Source organism: Mastomys coucha, unplaced genomic scaffold, assembly GCF_008632895.1.
Source record: "Mastomys coucha isolate ucsf_1 unplaced genomic scaffold, UCSF_Mcou_1 pScaffold22, whole genome shotgun sequence".
Taxonomy (NCBI): Eukaryota; Metazoa; Chordata; class Mammalia; order Rodentia; family Muridae; genus Mastomys; species Mastomys coucha.
The window spans coordinates 106,705,488-106,724,967 of NW_022196905.1; the positions used below are offsets into that span (position 1 = coordinate 106,705,488).

Consider the following 19,480-nt stretch of genomic DNA (forward strand, 5'->3'; position numbering starts at 1 on the left):
TTATACACCATACATTTGTATTAAATGCCCTCATTTTAAATTCTAAGATTCTCCAGCCTTTCACCCCCAACAGGCATCTTCTTCTATTTCTCTTCACCCTGATTTGTTTCCTTCTTTTCATATGTGTGTGTGCTATACATGCATGTATGTGCATGTTCACGTGTGTGTGTGTGTGTGTGTGTGTGTGTGTGTGTATGTGTGTGTTTGTGTACACTTGTCTGGTGCTACAGTCCAAATAAGGTGTCAGATCTCCTGGAACTAGAGTTACCAATGGTTGTGAGCCATCATGTGGATTCTGGGAACTGAATTCAGATCCTCTGCAAGAGCAGCAAATTCTCTTAAGGACTAAAAGCCACCTTTGTTTTCCAAACAGGGTCTCTCACTAAATCTGGAGCTCATTGGATGGCTAAACCGGCTGACCAGGAAAATCCAGGAGCCCTCCTGGATTAGGGGTGTAGGCTGTGATACCTAGTATGTCCACAGGTGCAGGGGGTCAAACTGAGGTCTTTCTGCCTAGACAGCAAGAATTCTGTTGACTGATCCATCTTCCCAATACCCAGCGACAGGGCAGGCTCTGCTGGACTCTAGCAGGACACTTGTGCTGCAGACGAGGGAGGCAGAGGCAGGCAGATCTCTGAGTTCGAGGCTAGCCTGACCTACAGAGCAAGTTTCAGGACAGCCGGGGTTGTTGAAACCCTACACAGAGAAAACCTGTGTTTCGAAAACCCAAAACCAACCAAACAACAAAACAACAATAATAAAATAAACAAACAACAAAAATAAAACAAAATGAAAAAGTAAGGAGGGAGTAAAAGCAGACATGTGTTTTGGGGGTCTGTTAAGGACACAGACCCACTCCTCTCCACTGGAAGAAGAGAGGCAGGCAGTGACTGAGCACATGTTGCAGCAGCCTTGGCCTGCCCCTCTCCCCCTCCTTCTGCCTCTCCCCTTCCTCCTGCCTCTCTTCTTTTTTTCTTCTTCCAAGCTGCATCCAGCAGAGAAGAGAGATCTCCAATAGCCCATCTGTCCTCATCCTTTCTTGTAGCGAAACAGAACACAAATTAATACCTCGATAAATTATCCTGCCACATAAAATTTCATGCTAAATCAACTATCTTCTCATACAAAACTCTAATACAAGCCAGAAGTGAGAGCCAATGATCTGGTTGGGGGAGAGGGAAGAAAAAGCCAACCCTATAAAGTCTATGTGTTCTGGGCTGGCTTAGGAATAATCCCACCTACGAATTGGAAACATGTTAATTTTGGTAGTGGGGAAGCATCTGATAGACAGTAGGTACTCAATAAATGTTTAGCCCAACAGAATTTGGAGGGGTGGGAAGGGACGGCTGAGAGGACCCCTCCAAATTCAACACTACCACTCACCCCTCTACTTTACCCCCCAACACCCTGCAAGTGGTGACCTCTTGATGCCTGTGGTCCTCAGAACCCTCCTCTAACCCATCACCACCCTCCTGCCTGATTCAGAGAGAACCTGGGGTCAGACCGAGGCCATGAGAATTAGCTGTATCCTTAACAAGTGGTCACTTGTTAAAGCAACAACCCAATTTCCTGACATCACTTCCTCCTGAATCAAGAGGGAGGGGAGTCTCTGTCACAGTTCATGCAGCCTGCCCTCCCAGATGAGCGAAAATATCAGTCATCATCAGGAGGTTAATATTAAAACAGAGTAGGAGCTACATCAAGACAGACAAGGCCAAGCTACCACTCTTACCCCCAATCCAGTCGGATCTGCCCCGCTGACTCCTGCCATTTCCTACTGGGGGCCGGGGGGCTCCTCCCTGGTCTCTGACCTTTGCTCTCACAGGATGCTGGCCCAATGCACCCAGAGTCCTTCCTTTTGAAATATAAATTGGATCTCGCATCTTTCCAAAGCTCCAGCAAATGATTTTCCATGGTACTTAATGCCCTCATTTCTCTCCCTGACAGGATTTGATACATCCATGTGTTGTAACCCTCGAATTACTAGTGCTAACTCGTCTGTGGTTAAAGACTTACCAAAGAGACTTCATTGTACAGACCCTGCACTTCCCGCAGAAGCTCCCATTTTCCCTCCCATCCAAGGCAAGTGCAATATGCAGGCAGCTGGTTTCTGTGCTTCGTCCCCCTGCAGCAAGCTCAAGGCTCCCTCCCCCTCCCTGGCCTCTCTGAGAGAACCCAGCCTAGCCTTAGAATGGCACTGCCCATAAACACCCCTCTCCCCTTAATGAAAACATCCTGAGGAGCTAAATGCTAGTGTGAGACATCCTCCCCTCCTCTGCTTCGCCAGAACTAGCATTCTCTCTGATAAGTGGCCAAACTCTCCAGGTGCCTGTCCTTTGGACCTTAAAGAAATAACAAACTCAAAGATTAAGACCTCACGTTCAAATCATAGAAAAAGGTAATCAGAGGTCACAGACAGTTATGGCCAGCCATATAATTAGTTCCTGATAACCCCACAACAGAAACCCAGTAATCCCCCTCCCAGCTTCAGTTCTGCCCCCATCAAATGGTTCCAGCCTTTCACCCTCCTTCATCCTGAGCATTCAAAGAATTCCTCACTATTCTGTATATAAACCCAATGCTTTCCAGACTCGTCGTCGCATGCCAGCATTTACTGTGTGAATTCCTAACTATACTGTACATAAGCCCAATGCTTTCCGGACTCATCATCACATGCCAGCATTTACCCTGTGAGTGTGAGGCATGTGATTGGAGTCAGGACTCAAAGTAAAATAGACTCCTTTGCAAATTGCAATGGGCTTCGCAATTCTTTTGCTCGTCTGGGTTTCCGTGGACTCAGGGCAGAACACATGCTCCCAGACCCATCTCCTGCACTCCCGGACTCCCCCACCTACTGGACTCCTCTTTCTGCCCAGGGAAACAGTAAACTCCCAGCTCTGCCTCTGGCTGGGCACTGCCCCTGATTTGCCCTCTCTGGAACTCCCAACCTCCAAGTATCTGCACCTGGGCTCTTCCTCTCACGTCAGGTCCTGGCTCACAGGTCAGCACCTTGGAGAGGCCTCTCCAGACCCACCCAAAGACCCCCTCCCTCCCTCAGCAGCTCAGCAGCCTCAGGGAACTTTCAGGGAACTATGAAGCTTCACAAATCATCTCGTTCACCTCTCTGGTTTTTTTGTTGATCTTCTGTTCCAGGCTGACACAAACATGACCAGGGCAGGGATCTGTCCATATGTTCACACACCCAGAACACAGAAAGTAAGGAACAGGGAGGTGAGCAAATGGAGCATCCAATGGCTGCTAATAACATCTATGCCTACAGCCTTGGCCACCCATGAAAGAACCAGCTAGCCAAATAGGCCAGCTGTCCCCAACCCCATCACTTAGGTTGCAGTGAGGTTGATCAGGCAGCTAGGACCTCAGGTGAGAGGGTTGGAGCCCTGCAGACCTCCTCTCTCTGGTGCCTCCATGCATCTAACTGGCTTTGTGGTTTTGTGGCTTTGTGGGGTGTGTTTGTTTGTGTTTTCATCCTGACCACACCTCTCACTCATCTATCCACATCCCTTTTAAACCTTTTGGAAGATATCTTAATTATGGTTTTACTGCTGTAAACAGACACCATAACCAAGACAACTCTTTTTTTGTTTGTTTGTTTGGTTGGTTGGTTTGGTTTTTCAAGACAGGGTTTCTCTGTGTAGCCCTGGCTGTCCTGGAACTCACTCTGTAGACCAGGCTGGCCTCGATCTCAGAAATCTGCCTGCCTCTGCCTCCCAAGTACTGGGATTAAAGGCGTGTGCCGCCACTGCCCAGCACCAAGGCAACTCTTTAATTGGGGTTGGCTTACAGGTTCAGAGGTCCAGTCACCATCCAGGCAAGAGCATGGCAGCACCCAGGCAGGCATGGTGCAGGAGGAGCTGAGAGTTCTACATCTTCATCTGAAGGCTGCTAAGAGAAGACTCACTCCCAGGCAGCTAGAATGAGGGTCTTAAAGCCCACATCCACAGTGACACACCTACTCCAACAGGGCCACACCTACAAATAGTGTCACTCCCTGGGCCAAGTATATTCAAACCATGACAGGAGACAAGATCACAAGATCAATCTCGTTCCATGAGCTGTGCGTATGAGATGCCTTTCCTACCTGAGGCACCTTCTCCCTGCTGCTCATAAAGCGAATCTTGGAGCCAGTGTTGGCTTCTGTTCTGGGATAAATAAGAGCATATGACACAGTATGCTAATAAGCAGTGTGTCGTGCCAAGGCTTTGCTTCCTTCTTCGACATTATTCTTTTTCTGTTTGGTTTTCGTGTGTGTGTGTGTGTGTGTGTGTGTGTGTGTCAGTGTTTATATGCACATTTATCTCTGTGTGTATACACGTGTATTTGCAAATATATCTCTCTCTGTGTGTGCACATTTACCTGTGTGTGCATGCATGCACACGCACACACCATGGCATACATTTGGACAGCAGAGGACAACTTGAATTGATGAGTCAGCTCTCTTCCTCCACCATGCTGGACCCAGGAACGGAAGCTCAGACCTAGCTGTAATCACCCTCATGCTAGCCCTGTTAGTAAGTCATTCTTATTTAGAGCCAGGATTGTCATTATTGATGTAGAACACTCTATTCCAAGTTACTTATTTTCATGCAGTGGTTATTCCCCTCCATAGACTTGTGATGGCTCCATCCTTTAAATCCCTCCTGGTGTAAAATCTTAACCTTTGACACCTTGTGAATAATTATGATTTACAATTCAAGTACAGAAGCTGAACTGAACTGATCGAGGTGATTTTTAGGTGATTTGTGGACACTCAGCATCCCCAGCCATCCCTCTCGATTTCCCTTGCCTCCATGGAGGGGACGGCCTGGAGACTCTAGATGTCTTTCTCCATCACTCTCCACTTTAGGTTTTGAGACAGGGGTCTCTCACTGAGCCTGGAGCTCCCTGGTTTGACTGGGCTGGCTGGGCAGTGAGCACTGCCGGGGTCCTCCCCACCCTACCCCCCAGCACTAGAGTCACAGGCTTATATCACCGTGCCACCGTGCCTGGCTTCTTCATGTGGATCCTGGGGTGTTAAACTCAGGTCCCCAGATGAGCCCATCGACCACCTGGGCCATCTCCAGGCCAGACTTGATTGCTTCTAAGGTCCTGTTCTGCTCTGAGAGTTGACAAACCTGACCTGTATGATTGGGATGGCCCTTTTGTTTTTACTTTTAAAATGTTTAAATTTAGACTGGGAGATGTCTCAGTGGTTAAGAGCACTGGCTGCTCTTCCAGAGGGCCTGAGTTCAATTCCCAACCACCACATGGTGGTTCACAACCATCTATAATGGGATCTGATGCCCTCTTCTGGTATGGAGGCATACATGCAGATAGAGTACCAATATAAATAAATAAATATTTTTTAAAAATGTTTAAACCTTATTTTGAAGGCACACTTGTTATTTTCAGTCTATATTTATTGATTTCTTTTTAAATTTATTTTAATTAAAACATTGCATTACTTCCCCCTTCCGTTTCTCTCCTTCTCCAACCCCTCCCATGTCCCTTCCTTCCATCTTCCCCATGCCCCACTTCACTCCCCTTCAAACTCAAGGCCTCTTTTTTCTTTGATTACTATTGTTTTACACACACACACACACACACACGCATGCACACACACACACACACACACACACACATACACACACAAATATATAAATACAACCTACTGATCTGTTTAGTGCTAATTGTGTGTGTGTGCCCTTAGGATGAACACTTGGTATTGGAGAACCAATTGGGGGACTCATCCCCTAATTACTTAATTAGCTGTAGACATTTGTCTAGGGATGAGCTGGTGAGATTTTTTTTTCCCTTCCACAACAATAGCACAACTATTGGTCATCAATGACTCGTATTCTTGTCTCTCACAGCATCTGGGGGTGGTCTGTAAAAATAAATCTCAAGCCAGCATCACCACCCAGCCCTGTGGCATGTGAGGGGGTAAGAAAACCCACCCATCCTTTCTTAGGGTGACAAGCATGAAGCCCAGCTTCCCCGTGACCCTGAGGCCCACAGCCATTCACTGCATCGTACTGAGCAGCTCCTGCAGAAGGAACTGGATGCAAACCTTTCTCTCTGCAAGGCTCTGTGATCCAAAGACGCTCTTGACTGGCAGAGTCCCAAGACTGCCTGCTCTTTGGCCTCAAGCAAGCTGGGTTCCCTGGAATGGTAGGTGACCTGGGTTCAAATCCCAACAATGGCACTTCATAGCTGTGTGAACTCAGAGCTACTTCACCTCTCTGGGCCTTGTATGCTTTGTCTGTAAAGTGTAGCTAACTCGGGCAGTTACTGCCTCAGGCTGTCCTATGGTCTACAGAACAGGAAATTAATCATTGCGAGTGAATAGCCACAACCCTTCCTGCTGATAAAAAAGAGAAACTGCTTGTGCTTGAACACAATCCTTCTCTGGCCACCATTTAGTCTTGAATGCTGTCCCCAGAAGTACCCTTGACCTGAGAAGACAGCCCTGCAGTTAGCACTGATCTTCACCCAGGCTTGGCTTTGGAGACTGTTGCTGTGACTAAGGGTGGGGTCCAGTGTTTGCTTGGGAGGAGGAGGAAGAAGAGGGGGCAGCTGAGGAAGAGAAGGAGGAAGAGGCCAAGGAAGAGGAGGAGGAGGAAGCAGAGGAGAAGGCAGAGGAAGAAGAGGAGACAAAGGAGGAGGAGGCAGGGGAAGAGGAAGGTGATGGAGGAGGGCCAAGCGTCATGGTCTAGGCATTGCTTTAGCCAAGTAACCAGGAGAAGCCGCAGGCAATAAGGAAGCTTCCTAGAGAAACATCCAAGTCACTTCATGGTGCCCTCTGGTTTTTCCCTCCCACATAGCCCATGGTTATATACTCCATTGATATTCTGAAATATCTGTCACCATTTTTAAAGAGTAGTAATGCCTGTGAGTTATCATCATTTCTGTTGGTACCACTGTCTTGCATTTTTCCACCATAAAAAGCCCTTACGGGCCCTACCCCCACCTCCACCTCTTCTCCTTCCTGGAATCTCATCCCACCAGACCAAAATGAGTAAAAAAAAAAATAAAATAAACTAATGCTCTTCAATTCTCAGGGTCCTCCTGGAGCCATTTGTTCCCCAAGAGGGTGGCTTTTAATTCCACTTAGGTGAGAGCCTAGCTTTCATCTTCTCTCTCTGCTGCTATGGCAACCGATGTACTGGCAACAGGAGTAGAAGAGAATTCATTCTCCTTCCACCAAGCTGAAGAGAGTAGGGAGACCGCCCAGGGAGAGGAGACTGTTCATGCTGCCTTTGTAAACAGTTGATAGAAAGATGCTCAACTGACTTCAGGACCATGGAAAGCTCCAAAGGATTCGGGAAGGCTGCTGGGGGAGTGGGGCTGAGAAGGAAGGGCGTGAGAGAGGGAGGGATGAAGGGAGGGAGGAAATAAGGGAGGGAAGAGACTTTTCTCGCCACCTTTGTAAACACTTGATAGAAAGATGCTCAATTGACTTTAGGGACCATGGAAAGCTTTGAAGGATGAGGGAAGGCTGCTGGAGGTGGGGGTGGAACTGAGAAGGGAGGGAGGGAGCGAGGAAGGGGGAAGGAGAGAGGGAGAAGGGAAAGGGGATGGGAGAGGAAAGAGCAACTTCCCTTAGTGGCTGCATCCTTAGCTTCCCCAGAAAGTGGAGTGGGGGAGGTGGGGCTGGGTTTGTTCTCTGCACCAACAGAGGACTGTCATCAATATATATTCAGTTTTCTAAAGCCTGCTGGGAAGGAGGGAGCAGCCTCCCTGCCCCTGGGACATTATTGTTTCTGCTCTTGCAGGATCACTCAGTGCAAGCTTGAGTCCTGGGTTGTACTTTTGAAGCATCTCACCAAACAATTCCAACGCACATTCAGTATCTCACCAAACAATTCTTTTGTTGTTGTTGTTGTTTGGTTTTTCGAGACAGGGTTTCTCTGTGTAGCCCTGGCTGTCTTAGAACTCACTCTGTAATCCAGGCTGGCCTCAAACTCAAAAATCCACCTGCCTCCATACCTCACTATCCCTCCATAGAACATATCCCCTCTCTTTATCTTTTTATAAACACATTACACACTCTCATTGTTTGGGGATCAGGGGAAATGGGCCCACCAGAGTGAAGCACAATTCCCAGATTCAAGCACCGAGTTACAGCTCCAGAATTTCACTGAGCTGCCCAGAGTTTTCTCTCGATACATGTCAAAACACTGTCCTGGTCAAACATGGCAGCATGTCCCTGTAACCCCAAGCCTGGTCGGCTGAGGCAGGGTGATTGTGAGTCTGAATCCAAACTGAGTGATATATCAAGTTCAAGGCCAATCTGAACTACACAGGGAGACTTTAGCTGGGGTCGGGGAAGGGGAATGTCAGAGATTTAAGAGTTAAAACACTTGCCAAACAAGCCTGACAACCTGAGTTTGGATCCCCAGAAACCATCAATGACTAGACAGGATGGTGCATGTCTGAAATTCCAGCATTCTTTCCCTGAGGTGGGAGGCAGAAATAGGAGAACCACCCAGACCCTCATAGGCATGATGTCTTCCTTACTTCTCTATCATGGCGATAGGACACCATGACCAAGGAAACGTATCAAAGAGAGTGTTTATTGGGGCTGCGGCTCCAGAGGGTTATAACCCATGGTGGTGGAAGGAAGCCGTGGCTACAGGAGCAGTTGAGACCTTACACCAGAGAAAACACTGGGAGTGGTGCTTCGGAAACTCCAAAGCCCAACCAGGGTGACACACATCCTCCAACAGGGCCGTGACCCCTAGCTCTTCCCAAACTTGTTCCATCAACTGGGAACCTGGTACCCAGAGCTGAGCCTGTGGTGGCCATTCTCATTCAAACTGCCACAGAGCTGAAGCAAGGAAGAACCTTGCCTCAAACAGAGGTGTGTCCTTTGGCTGTGGTGTTAGCTGGGGCTCCCTGGGTAACAGAAATTACTCTAGACTAGCATTACTGAGAAGGAGAGTTAAGGATGGAAAGAAGGCTCTGAGGATCAGAGATCTCGCCCTTCTTGCAGAGGACCACGTTCCGTTCCCAGCACCCAAGATCGGACAGCTCTTGGCCAAGTGAAACTCCATCTCTCGGCATCTGATGCCCTCTTCTAAGTGCCATGAACATTTGCACTCTTGGGGGGGGGTTATGTTCACACACATCCATATGCACACACACAATTTTTAAACAATATGCCGAGTAGTTTTTAAAAGAAACAAACCGGGGCTTCTTACAAGGTTGCAGAAGTGTCTGGGGAGGCCTGAGACTCAGGAGAGCCCTGACCAGCTGCCAGTGGGTATCAGAGTGCTCCTTCCTCCTCCCCTGCCCTGAAATGCTTCTCTCTGCACATGAACGCCACTCTGGGTGACAGAAGTCATCAGTGTGACCAAAAGCCAAAGCATCACATCAGTTCAGGGTCTCCACACAATGTACCGCTTTCAGGGAAATGCCCTAGCCTGAGAGACACATCCCTGTGTTAGTTCATTCACTGTGACCAGGGAATAGCTAGGCACTGGGCACACCACCCAGGAACACTGTGGCTTACAGGACAGCAGACTGCACAATCTTGTAAGCTCTTGATGGCAATGACACGTCCTGGCTCCAAACCAGGAAGAGGGCTCAGTCGACAAGTGAGAGAGTTTGTCCAATGTGCACAAAAGACAGGGATGGGTGAGGGAGCGAAGCCAAACCTGTGGCTGGGTCAAAGCACCCCGATCCTGAGCGTCACTGAAATGGCCCCCGTGAACTGCTAAATAAAAAGTATGAAGGTAGAATTATAGTCATCAGTTTAATTGAGTGAAATTGGCTGCACATTAATATTCATGATTATTAGAGCAGCTAATTTTCCTCTTTATAGAAAGCAAATGGGGGTTCGTTTCAGCTGCAACATTTTTCCTCCCGTGGATTTGTGCGGGGGAGGAGGCAGATAAATGACATGGCCCTTGGAATCAGCCATCCAGTTCTGAATGCTCTTGCATGATTGTCAAGGACCTTTTAATGGCTTTGACCTCTTAGAGGGGGCTGGGGAGAAGTGGTTTATGAATATTGAATGAATGCACCCAAAGGCCTCTAAGCCAGGCCCCTGATAGATCAGCATAGGTCACCAGAAGGAGAGACTCATCCTGTCTACTCTGTTGTCCTGTGGCTCCCAAGAGAACTCAGGACCACAGCAGTAGCCACAACAGCAAATCCAAACCCTGGTGAGGGGGGCATGGGGTGCACACCTGAGCATCCTTGTGAGATGGAAGACCAAGATGGCCAGTGGGGTAGTACTAACAAAAAACTGCTTATAACAGCCCAGTGCTGAAATCTAAGGAGAGTGATGAATCTCCAGCATCCTCAGAAGGGAGAAACAGAGGCGGACTGATGGAGCTGGATAGTGAGTGACAAGTCCTTCACCCATGAGACACTCATCTAGAAAGACGTCGTCTAGAAAACACGCACACACATACACACAAACATATACATACACACACACAAATACACACACATACATTCACATACATACAAATAGGTACACAAATACACACACACAATATAAATACACATACACAAATACATATACATACATATACATACATGCAAACACATAAACAAATGCACACATACATACACACACATATAAATGCATACACATACAAACATACACACATATACACACACAAACACGCATACATACACACATGCAAACATAAACAAACATACATATACACACACCTACACAAATACACTAACACACATACATACAAACATATACATACACACACACAAACACATACACAAATACATACACATACATATACATACATGCAAACACATAAACAAATACACATACATACATATACACACATATAAATGCATATACATACAAACATACACACACATACATACACACATGCAAACATATACAAACATACATATACACACACCTACACAAATACACTAACACACATACATACAAACACATATATACACATACACACAAACACACACATGCATACATACACATACAAACACACATGTGACACACATACATACACATACACAAACACACACATACATACACATACACACAAACACACATGTGGCACACATACATACACATACACAAACACACAATACATACATGCACACAAATACAAACATGCATACACACAACAAACATACATACACATACACACAAACATACAGACATTCAGACATATGCACAAACATACACATACACAAACACACAAATACACAAAGCTGCACACACACATATATACACAAATACACACACTGCATGTGTCCTCCGAGAAGCATATAGTGATGTGCCACTAACTGCACATAAACCTATCACCAAGATCTTTGCTCTGGATGTTTTCTGTTAAGTTGAAACGGTGTTCCCTTGAGAGGCCTGATGCTAGTGATTCTTCCAGCAAAGAGCCATCTTGTTCCAGAAAGCAAGGAGTACTCAAAGGATCAAAGGAGTCGAGAGACAAGGACGTGAAGTGGTCCTTGCTGCCCAACGAGACAATGTAAGCATCAAAACCAATGTCAGTGGCAACAGATTGCAGCCCACTCAATGACACAGCAAAGAACACCTTGGTTCTCACATACGTAAATGAATGGATGATGTGAATGCTTGATGACTCAAGAAAGATGCAGCTTCAGCCAGGTGTGGTAGCACACACCTTTAGTCCCAACACTAAGAAGGTAAGTGTGAGACTAGAAGTGCATGAGTTTGAGACCAGCCTGGTCTACATAGTGAGTTCCAGGACAACCAGAGCTACATAGTGAGACCCTGTCTCAAGAAGGAAGGAAGAAAAGAAGGAAGGAAAGAAGGAAGGAAGGAAGGCCTCAAAGACACGCCCCATAACACCACTTCTAAAGTTTGTTTCTGGGCGGGGGGGTTGCATTTTTAATGTGTATGAATATTTTGCCTGCATGTATGTTTGTACACCGCATTAATGCCTAATGCCTGCAGAGACCAGAAGAAGGCATCAGATCCCCTAGAAATAGAGTCATAGGTGGTGGTGATCCAACATATGGGTGCTAGGAACCACACGGGCCCTCTGCAAGAGCAGCCAGTGCCCTAACCTGCTGAGCCGTGGTTTCTGCCCCACAGACCTCATTCTAATAAAGCCCTCGTGTGCTGCTGCTGGTGCAAATGTGACCGAGGTGGCCGCTGTGGGAATCAGCCTGGAGATTCCTCAAAAACCTGCAAGCAGAGCCACCCTGTGGACCACTATGCCGCCACACAAAGGGTCCAAGCCAGCATTCCATGTGTCAATGCTGATGTTCTATCCATAGCCAAGTCAGGGAAGAGACCAGGGCCACAACCAGATGGAGAAAAGGAGAATGCCATGCACATGATGGTATAGTCGTTCTAAAGAACGAAAGTGGGGAGGCTGGAGAGATGGCTCAGTGGTTAAGAGCACTGACTGCTCTTCCAGAGGTCCTGAGTTCAAAACCCAGCAACCACATGGTGGCTCACAACCATCTGTAATGGGATCTGATGCCCTCTTCTGGTATGTCTGAAGAGAGCAATGGTGCACTCATATACATAATATAAATAAATCAGCCGGGCAGTGGTGGTGCACACCTTTAATCCCAGCACTTGGGAGGCAGAGGCACTTGGATTTCTGAGTTCTAGGCCAGCCTGGTCTACAGAGTGAGTTCCAGGACAGCCAGGGCTATACAGAGAAACCCTGTCTCAAAAAAAAGAAAGAAAGAAAGAGAGAAAGAAAGAAAGAAAGGAAGAAAGAAGAAAGAGGGACATTTACAGAGAAGTGGGTGGATCTGGAAATCTCCACAGCAAGAGAATATGCCAGTTTTAAAAAGACAATACTGTAGATTTGCTATCATACATGCAAACAAAATTTGTGTATATACATGTATATATATGTATTTGTATGTGCATATATGAATGTATATATGTGTATATGCATATGTACATAGAGCATGCATGTGCATGTATACATACACATATACACGTGTATACATGTGTGAGAATGTATGTGTACATGTATATAAGCATGCATGTGTATATATATATGCATGTGTGTACATGTGTATATATGTGTGTATGTGCATGTATGCATATGTATATGTATACATGTGAGCATTGTATTCATATGTATGTTTATGTGTGTGTGCATGAGTATGTATTGCGCATGGGTATGCATATGTGTCTGTATGTGTGTATAAGTGTGTGACTGTATGTGTGTATTCATATATGTGAATTGAGCATGTGTGTGCATGTGTACATACATACATGTGTATATTTGTGTGTGCATGAGAATGTATATGTGAATGTGTATATGTGTAAATGTTTGTATATGTGCATATTTGTATATGTATGTATGTGGGCATGTGTGCATGTGTGCATGTGTATGTTTATATGTACATGAGAATGTATGTCTGCATGTGTATATGAGTGCATGTGTGTGTGTTGTGTGTATGTGTACATGTATGTGTTTATATGTGTGTGAATGTATGTATGTGTATGCACATGTTTGTGTGCATATACAAAAGACATAAAAATAGAAAAGTGGCTGTGAGAGGGGAAGAGACATAAAAAGAAAGGAAAAATAGAGAAGGGAGGGTGTGGAGCAGATGTGCCCTCTTCTGGCCATTGTGAGTACTGCATATACACAGTGCACATACACACACACACACACACACACACACACGAACATGCAGGCATGCACACATACTCATAAATCTTTAAAACCACTTCCTTTGCAAAGGGAACAAAAGACCCAAGAGGACAAGACTTCTCTCTCCTGCCATTCCCATAAAAGATGCACAGCCTGGACCTAATCACACAGAAACACCAGACAGCAGACACACACACACACACACACACACACACACACACACATACACACTGGTGGTGTCCCATGAAGTGACAGCTTGTCCCCTTCAGAACCATCCAGGTCAAATGGTACAGTGGTACACGTCTGTAACCCCAGGACTCAGATGGAGACAGGCGGGTCAGGACGTCATCCTCAGCTACAGTGGGTTCAAGGCCACCCTGACTCAAAGCCAAACAGTGTCTAGTCCAGGTCACGAGGGTCAAAACTAGTCTGAGGAATGTTCCAGATCGCAAGACTCAGGAGACAGAGCAGCTACATGTAATGGTGATCCTGAACTTGCTCACTGGGACAAATGGACTCTTTGGTAGGATCTAGGGTTTTAGTGGCCAGAATGCCTTGGGGTTAGTGTCCTGAACCTAAATGTTACCTAAATGTAACATGGTCCTGAACATGACTTTGGTGTACTGTGCTTATGTGTGACAGGACATCATGTTAATAGTTCCCCAGTTTCCTCAGGGTGGGAGCAGGTGGACACCAAAATTGAACTCTCAACTTAGTTTCCTGGACTAGGGCCTTCCACATGCTAGGCTAGTCTTCCACCAATGAAGTACATCCCAGCCTCCTGCTTTCCTGTAACCACAGTAACTGTCCATTCGGTGCCTATTATGTGCTGTGCAACATTGTAACTGCTACTACTTATCCTAATCCTACAAAATCAGGTGATGGGTTCCCATTTTACAGGTGAGAAAATTGAGGTTGGAAGAAGAGCTTAAACACCCACTCACATACACTAGACTGTTACTTCTCTCTGGTGTTTGTTGTATGTCTGAGGACTGTGCCAGTCACTAGGCATAGACTGGAGAACAGAGTATTCATGCCCTCCCCCCAAAAGGTGGACAGTCCAGGAGGAATAATGGAACACAACAGTGATGAAGATCAGGACAATACAACATGGGGCTGGGAAGGAGGCTCACACGGGGGAGAAGGAGAGGGCCAAGTGAACACATGGGGCCCCAGATTTCAGCTTCTTAGTAAGCCAGTTGGCAAGCACGACACGAAGAGGCCCAGCAGGACTCTTGTTTGCAGGGATGAAAATTTTGTTTGTGATGTCTGTTTGCATTTGACAAGACCTTACTCTAACCCAGGCTGACCTGGAACTCACTGTAAATCCAGGCTGGTCCCCAAACCATGACAATCCTCTGGCCTCAGCCTAAAAAGACATTATTTTATGTGTATGGGTCTTCTGTTTCCATGTGTGTGTGTGTAACACATGTGTGCCTCATTGAGATCAGAGGAGGATGTCGGGTCCCCTAAGAGCTGGAGTGCCAGACAGTTGTGAGCCATCATGTGAGTGCAGGGAACCAAACCCAGGTCATCTGCAAGAGCAGCCAGTGCTCTTAACCACTAGCTCTTTCTAAGAGAACACCAGATGGACATGGCAGAAGGTTCTGTAGTTGTCTCCTACCTCCATACTCCCCACAGCTGGATGCCCAAGAAGGGTGGGCAATACCCAGAATGAGTGCTGCCCTGGCCACTGGGGAAGCATCCTTCAGTGAATGACAGGCAAGCATTGGTAGATAAGTCCCTAGTGTTTGTTGGGATGCTTTCTCCCGGGGAACCTTTAGCCAGAGAGCCATTTCACGGTCCTTGGCGGATTCCATGAGAGTGTGAGCTGAGGGATGAAGGGCAGTTCAGACCCGCAGGTCTTCATCTCATCTAAAGACAAAGGTGACATGAGCCAGGCCCCTAAAGGTCAGGCTGGGCAAGACCCTCCCCCAAACTTTATTTGAAAGCATCCCCACCTCAGATTTTGGAACAGAATCTACAGTGATGGTGGTGGCTCTGTGTGCTCTCCCCCGAGGTGACCACTGGCCACACAGAGCCACTGAACGCTGGAAAAATGTGCTTCATGCAACTGAGGTACTGATTTTTTTTTCATTGTATTTAAATGTTCATTATAATTAATTTCAATGAACTGAAATGTAAATGACCCCGTGAGGCTAACGTCGATTTTACTGGACACTGGGGAGAAAATCCTAAGGCATAAAGCATTGACGCTTTCACCCACCTCCTAAGTTCTCCAAGGAGAGCTAAGCTTGCCTCTGTCACCTGTCCTTGGTGCTCCTGTTCTGTGCTCCACCTGCAAGACTCAGCTCTTCTGAGAACCGTGTGTTAGCCTGCATGGCTGCCCCCTTCCTAACACGGTTCTCCTAAAGAGACTTCCCCTGGTTGACCCACTCATCTTACAGGCTTCTAAAGATCCCTTTCTACTGAGCCCAGGCCACTCCTCAAGACTGGGAGGAGGGGTCCAGTTTTTAACCTCTTGCCAGTCTGAGGACAGCGGATGCAATCTGTCTCTTGCTAAGAGGCAGGGCCCTGGAGCAGGAGAAGGAAAGACCTGCTGTGGGGCCAGCTGAGCGCCATGTGGCCAGGTCTGTCACAGCCAGCGTTACCAGCCGAAAGCCTTGGCTTCCCTTGTACCCTGAAAAGAGACCTGTTTGGTGAGAGTTGAATAGATAGAATTCATTCTCCAACATCAAACTGTGATAGTCTTTACGGGGCAACTTCCAGCAACCCTTACCCTGGGTTGTTCTCCGGTCGCCTTTAGAGCCATCACCAAGCCTTGACCTTGAGCTACCCGGCACAGCTGAATCCAACCTCTGCCCCTCCTCCACCCTAGCCCCACCCCATCCTCTCTCACAGTAATGAACCAGCCTTGTCTGAGATATCCCAGATTCTGTTCTTTCATCAACACCTGCTCTCACACGCCCTGTCTTGAACAGGCCAGGTCAGGTTATGGTGCTTTAACAAACAGTCCCCCAAGTCCCTCACTGATGGGCCACCAGGGCTCATAATGCATGCATTCAACCAGGACATCTGCTCTGAGTCCCCACTGGCAAGATTCACGGACAGCAGCTGCGGCCTGTGAGGGAGGGAATGTCTTCTATGGCATCCTTCAGCAGGGGTTCTTAGCCCCAACCCAGAATCAGCTGCATGACCTGCCCGCGGTTTGAATACAGAGAGAAAGTTACCCCAGGGATGGACCTGACAGGACTCTGACAGGTAAAAAAACAGGAGGGGTGGGGGCAGAAGCAGAGTCAACTTATCCATGGCAACAGAGCTGAGCAAAGCGAGGTATCATCGACCTTTTGTTCCTGTGACAGAATGCATTAGAAAAACAGCTCAGTCTGCCCACCAACTCAGGTCTAAGCCCGTGCACTTGGTTTCATCATTGTAAAGCCAAGAGCATTGAGTTGTCAAAAGGAAAAGAGCTGAGAAGTGGATTAGGGACAAGATATACCCTTTAAGGCACACAAGTGTCTACTTCTGGACAGGTCAACATCTCACCAGCCAGTTAGCAACAAATCCAACCAGAGAGGATTCCAATAGTGAGCTCAGGACACACACGATCTAACTGCTTTTCAACAGCGCCACCTGCTGGTCAAGAAAAATCATCTGCTGAAGCGCCCACCTAGGAACCAGAAAAGCAGGACCCAGCAGCTGCTCATCCAGCTCCCAGCCTAACCAGGGAGGCAGCTCCCCGCCCCCTGCAATGGACAGTTACAGCCTGAGGGCAAACATCCTAGATGAGGCACCAGAGCACTGCACAGAGTCTTCTCAGTGGCTCTCCAGAGGACCCTGTCACAAGATGTCATCGACAACAACAGGTACGTCACATGGCCAAGTTGTGGACAGTCCCACCAAAGACACACAGAATGAGTCAAGGGTGAAAGTCCATGGGCTTACACAGGGCCACTCATTAACAGTCATCAAGAACCTTTTTCTGTTTTGTTTTGTTTTGTTTTTTGTTTTTTAGTTTTTCGAGACAGGGTTTCTCTGTGTAGCCCTGGCTGTCCTGGAACTCACTCTGTAGACCGGGTTGGCCTCCAAACTCAGAAATCCACCTGCCTCTACATCCCAAGTGCTGGGATTAAAGGTGTGTGCCACCACTGCCCGGCCATCAAGAACCTTTTAAGGGCTTTTTAAGTTGACTGTGTGGTGCATGTGTACACACACGTGCGTGGGCACACATACCACAGCATACATGTCTGAGGACAATCTCTACAGTCAGTTCTCTCCTCTCACCTTTTTAACATGGGTCTTGGGGACCAAACTCAGCCCCCAGGCTTGTGTAAGACCACTGAGCCATCTTGCCGGCCCAAGGATTTTAAAATAAGGCCATGCCTCTGAGATGGGAACTGACTACCATCAAGGCACCCTTGAGAGCCACTGAAGGAGCACTGGCTCTCCAGGGAGGAGCGGCTCCTTGATGACAGAGAGGAGGCTGGGCTAGCATGGGTTCCTCCAGCCAGCCAGAGTAGCAGCATGCTCCACCTCAGAAGGCCCGGCCCATCGGGAAGAGCTTCAGGGTAAGATGAAGCCTGAGGCTGTGCTGCGGCCACCCCAGACAGGATCCCAGTGGCCAATTGCCCTAAATAAGAAAGCAGGGAGCTCACTTGCCATCAGGCCCTGAGATATGGGTTTGATCCCTGGGACCTACAAGATGACAGAAGAGAACAGACTCCTGCAAGCTGTGCTAAGTTCTACAAGCGCTGTAGCAACATTCCCCCCACCCCGACCCTGTCACAGATAGATTAAAAAAAAAAAAACCACCAGTTATCGAAGTGCCCAGATGCTTTGAGAGCTCAGGTGACATTGGCTGCCACCATCCCTATCTCATGAAGTCAACTGATGAAGAAAGTAAGATCGCAGAGACAGGGATGCTTCACCTGCTGGGCTGGTCACAAAAAGCTTCACCAAGAAGTTTCATCTTTGCTGAGTCGTGAAGGATGTAGATGACCTGGAGGTAAAAGCAGGTTGACCAGAGAGAACAAAGGTCCTGGGGTGGCACAGGGCTGGGGAGCCCCAGCTAGAGAGGGAAAGCACCTCCCACCTCCATGCCTTTGCTGGCTGGCTGGCTGCTCCGTCTCCCTTCAGCCTGGCCTCTCTGGCCAATCAAAGTCCTACTTTGCCAACTTTGTTCCAATCTACCTTCATCCAACATGGTCTTCTCTGCTCCCTTATAAGAACACTTGTCGTTTAAGGCAAAGCCAAGAAAAGTCTACATACGATTCTTAATTACATCTGCAGATTCCCAGGTCCCAGATGAGGATGTGAATATGACTGTTTGGCTTGGTTTTGCTGTTTGTTTGACATAGGGTCTCAAGTAGTCCAGGCTAGTCCCAAACTCTGTAGCCAAAACTGATCTTGAAGTCTTAAACCTCTAAGCTCTACCTCCTGAACACTGGGATCATAGGCAGGCATCCCAAGACCTAACTAGACATGGAAAGGAAGTGAGTGATGTCAAGCCACCGCACCATCTTGGGGTGTCTCCAGCCAGTCTGTCTCCCCTCTCTGGGTGGTTTCATATTTATTTGTGAGGTTATTTTGCAAGTCTGGCCTCTCAGGAAGCAAGGACAGGGCCAATTCTGTGCCTGGGCTGTGTATAGAAGGAGCTGCTGCAAGTGGCCTAAACCATGGGCTGGTCTAGAGTCTAAGTTCAGAGGGGCATTAGGCAGTGAGTCCACAGTGGCATCGCTCTCACAAATAAGATAAATGCCCTTAAAAGAGAGGATTGAAGTCAGGCAGTGGTACCACACTCCTTTAATCCCAGCACTCAGGAGGCAGAGGCAGGCAGATCTCCAAGTTCGGCCAGCCTGGTCTATAGAGTGAGTTCCAAGACAGCCAGAACTACACAGGGAAACATTGTCAAG

At 47.5% G+C, this 19,480-nt stretch overlaps 1 long non-coding RNA gene across 1 annotated transcript in view; it reads right to left on the minus strand.

Annotated features, from left to right (window-relative positions):
• The window catches only part of LOC116070818, a 34,169-nt gene extending 16,865 nt beyond the window's left edge, over nucleotides 1-17,304 (minus strand). The window contains exons 1-2 of the long non-coding RNA XR_004110570.1: nucleotides 17,173-17,304; nucleotides 16,087-16,248 (exon numbers count right to left, since the gene is read on the minus strand). This is a non-coding gene — a long non-coding RNA (uncharacterized LOC116070818). The remainder of the gene's footprint in view (nucleotides 1-16,086; nucleotides 16,249-17,172) is intronic.
• Between the last annotated feature and the right edge of the window lie 2,176 nt (nucleotides 17,305-19,480).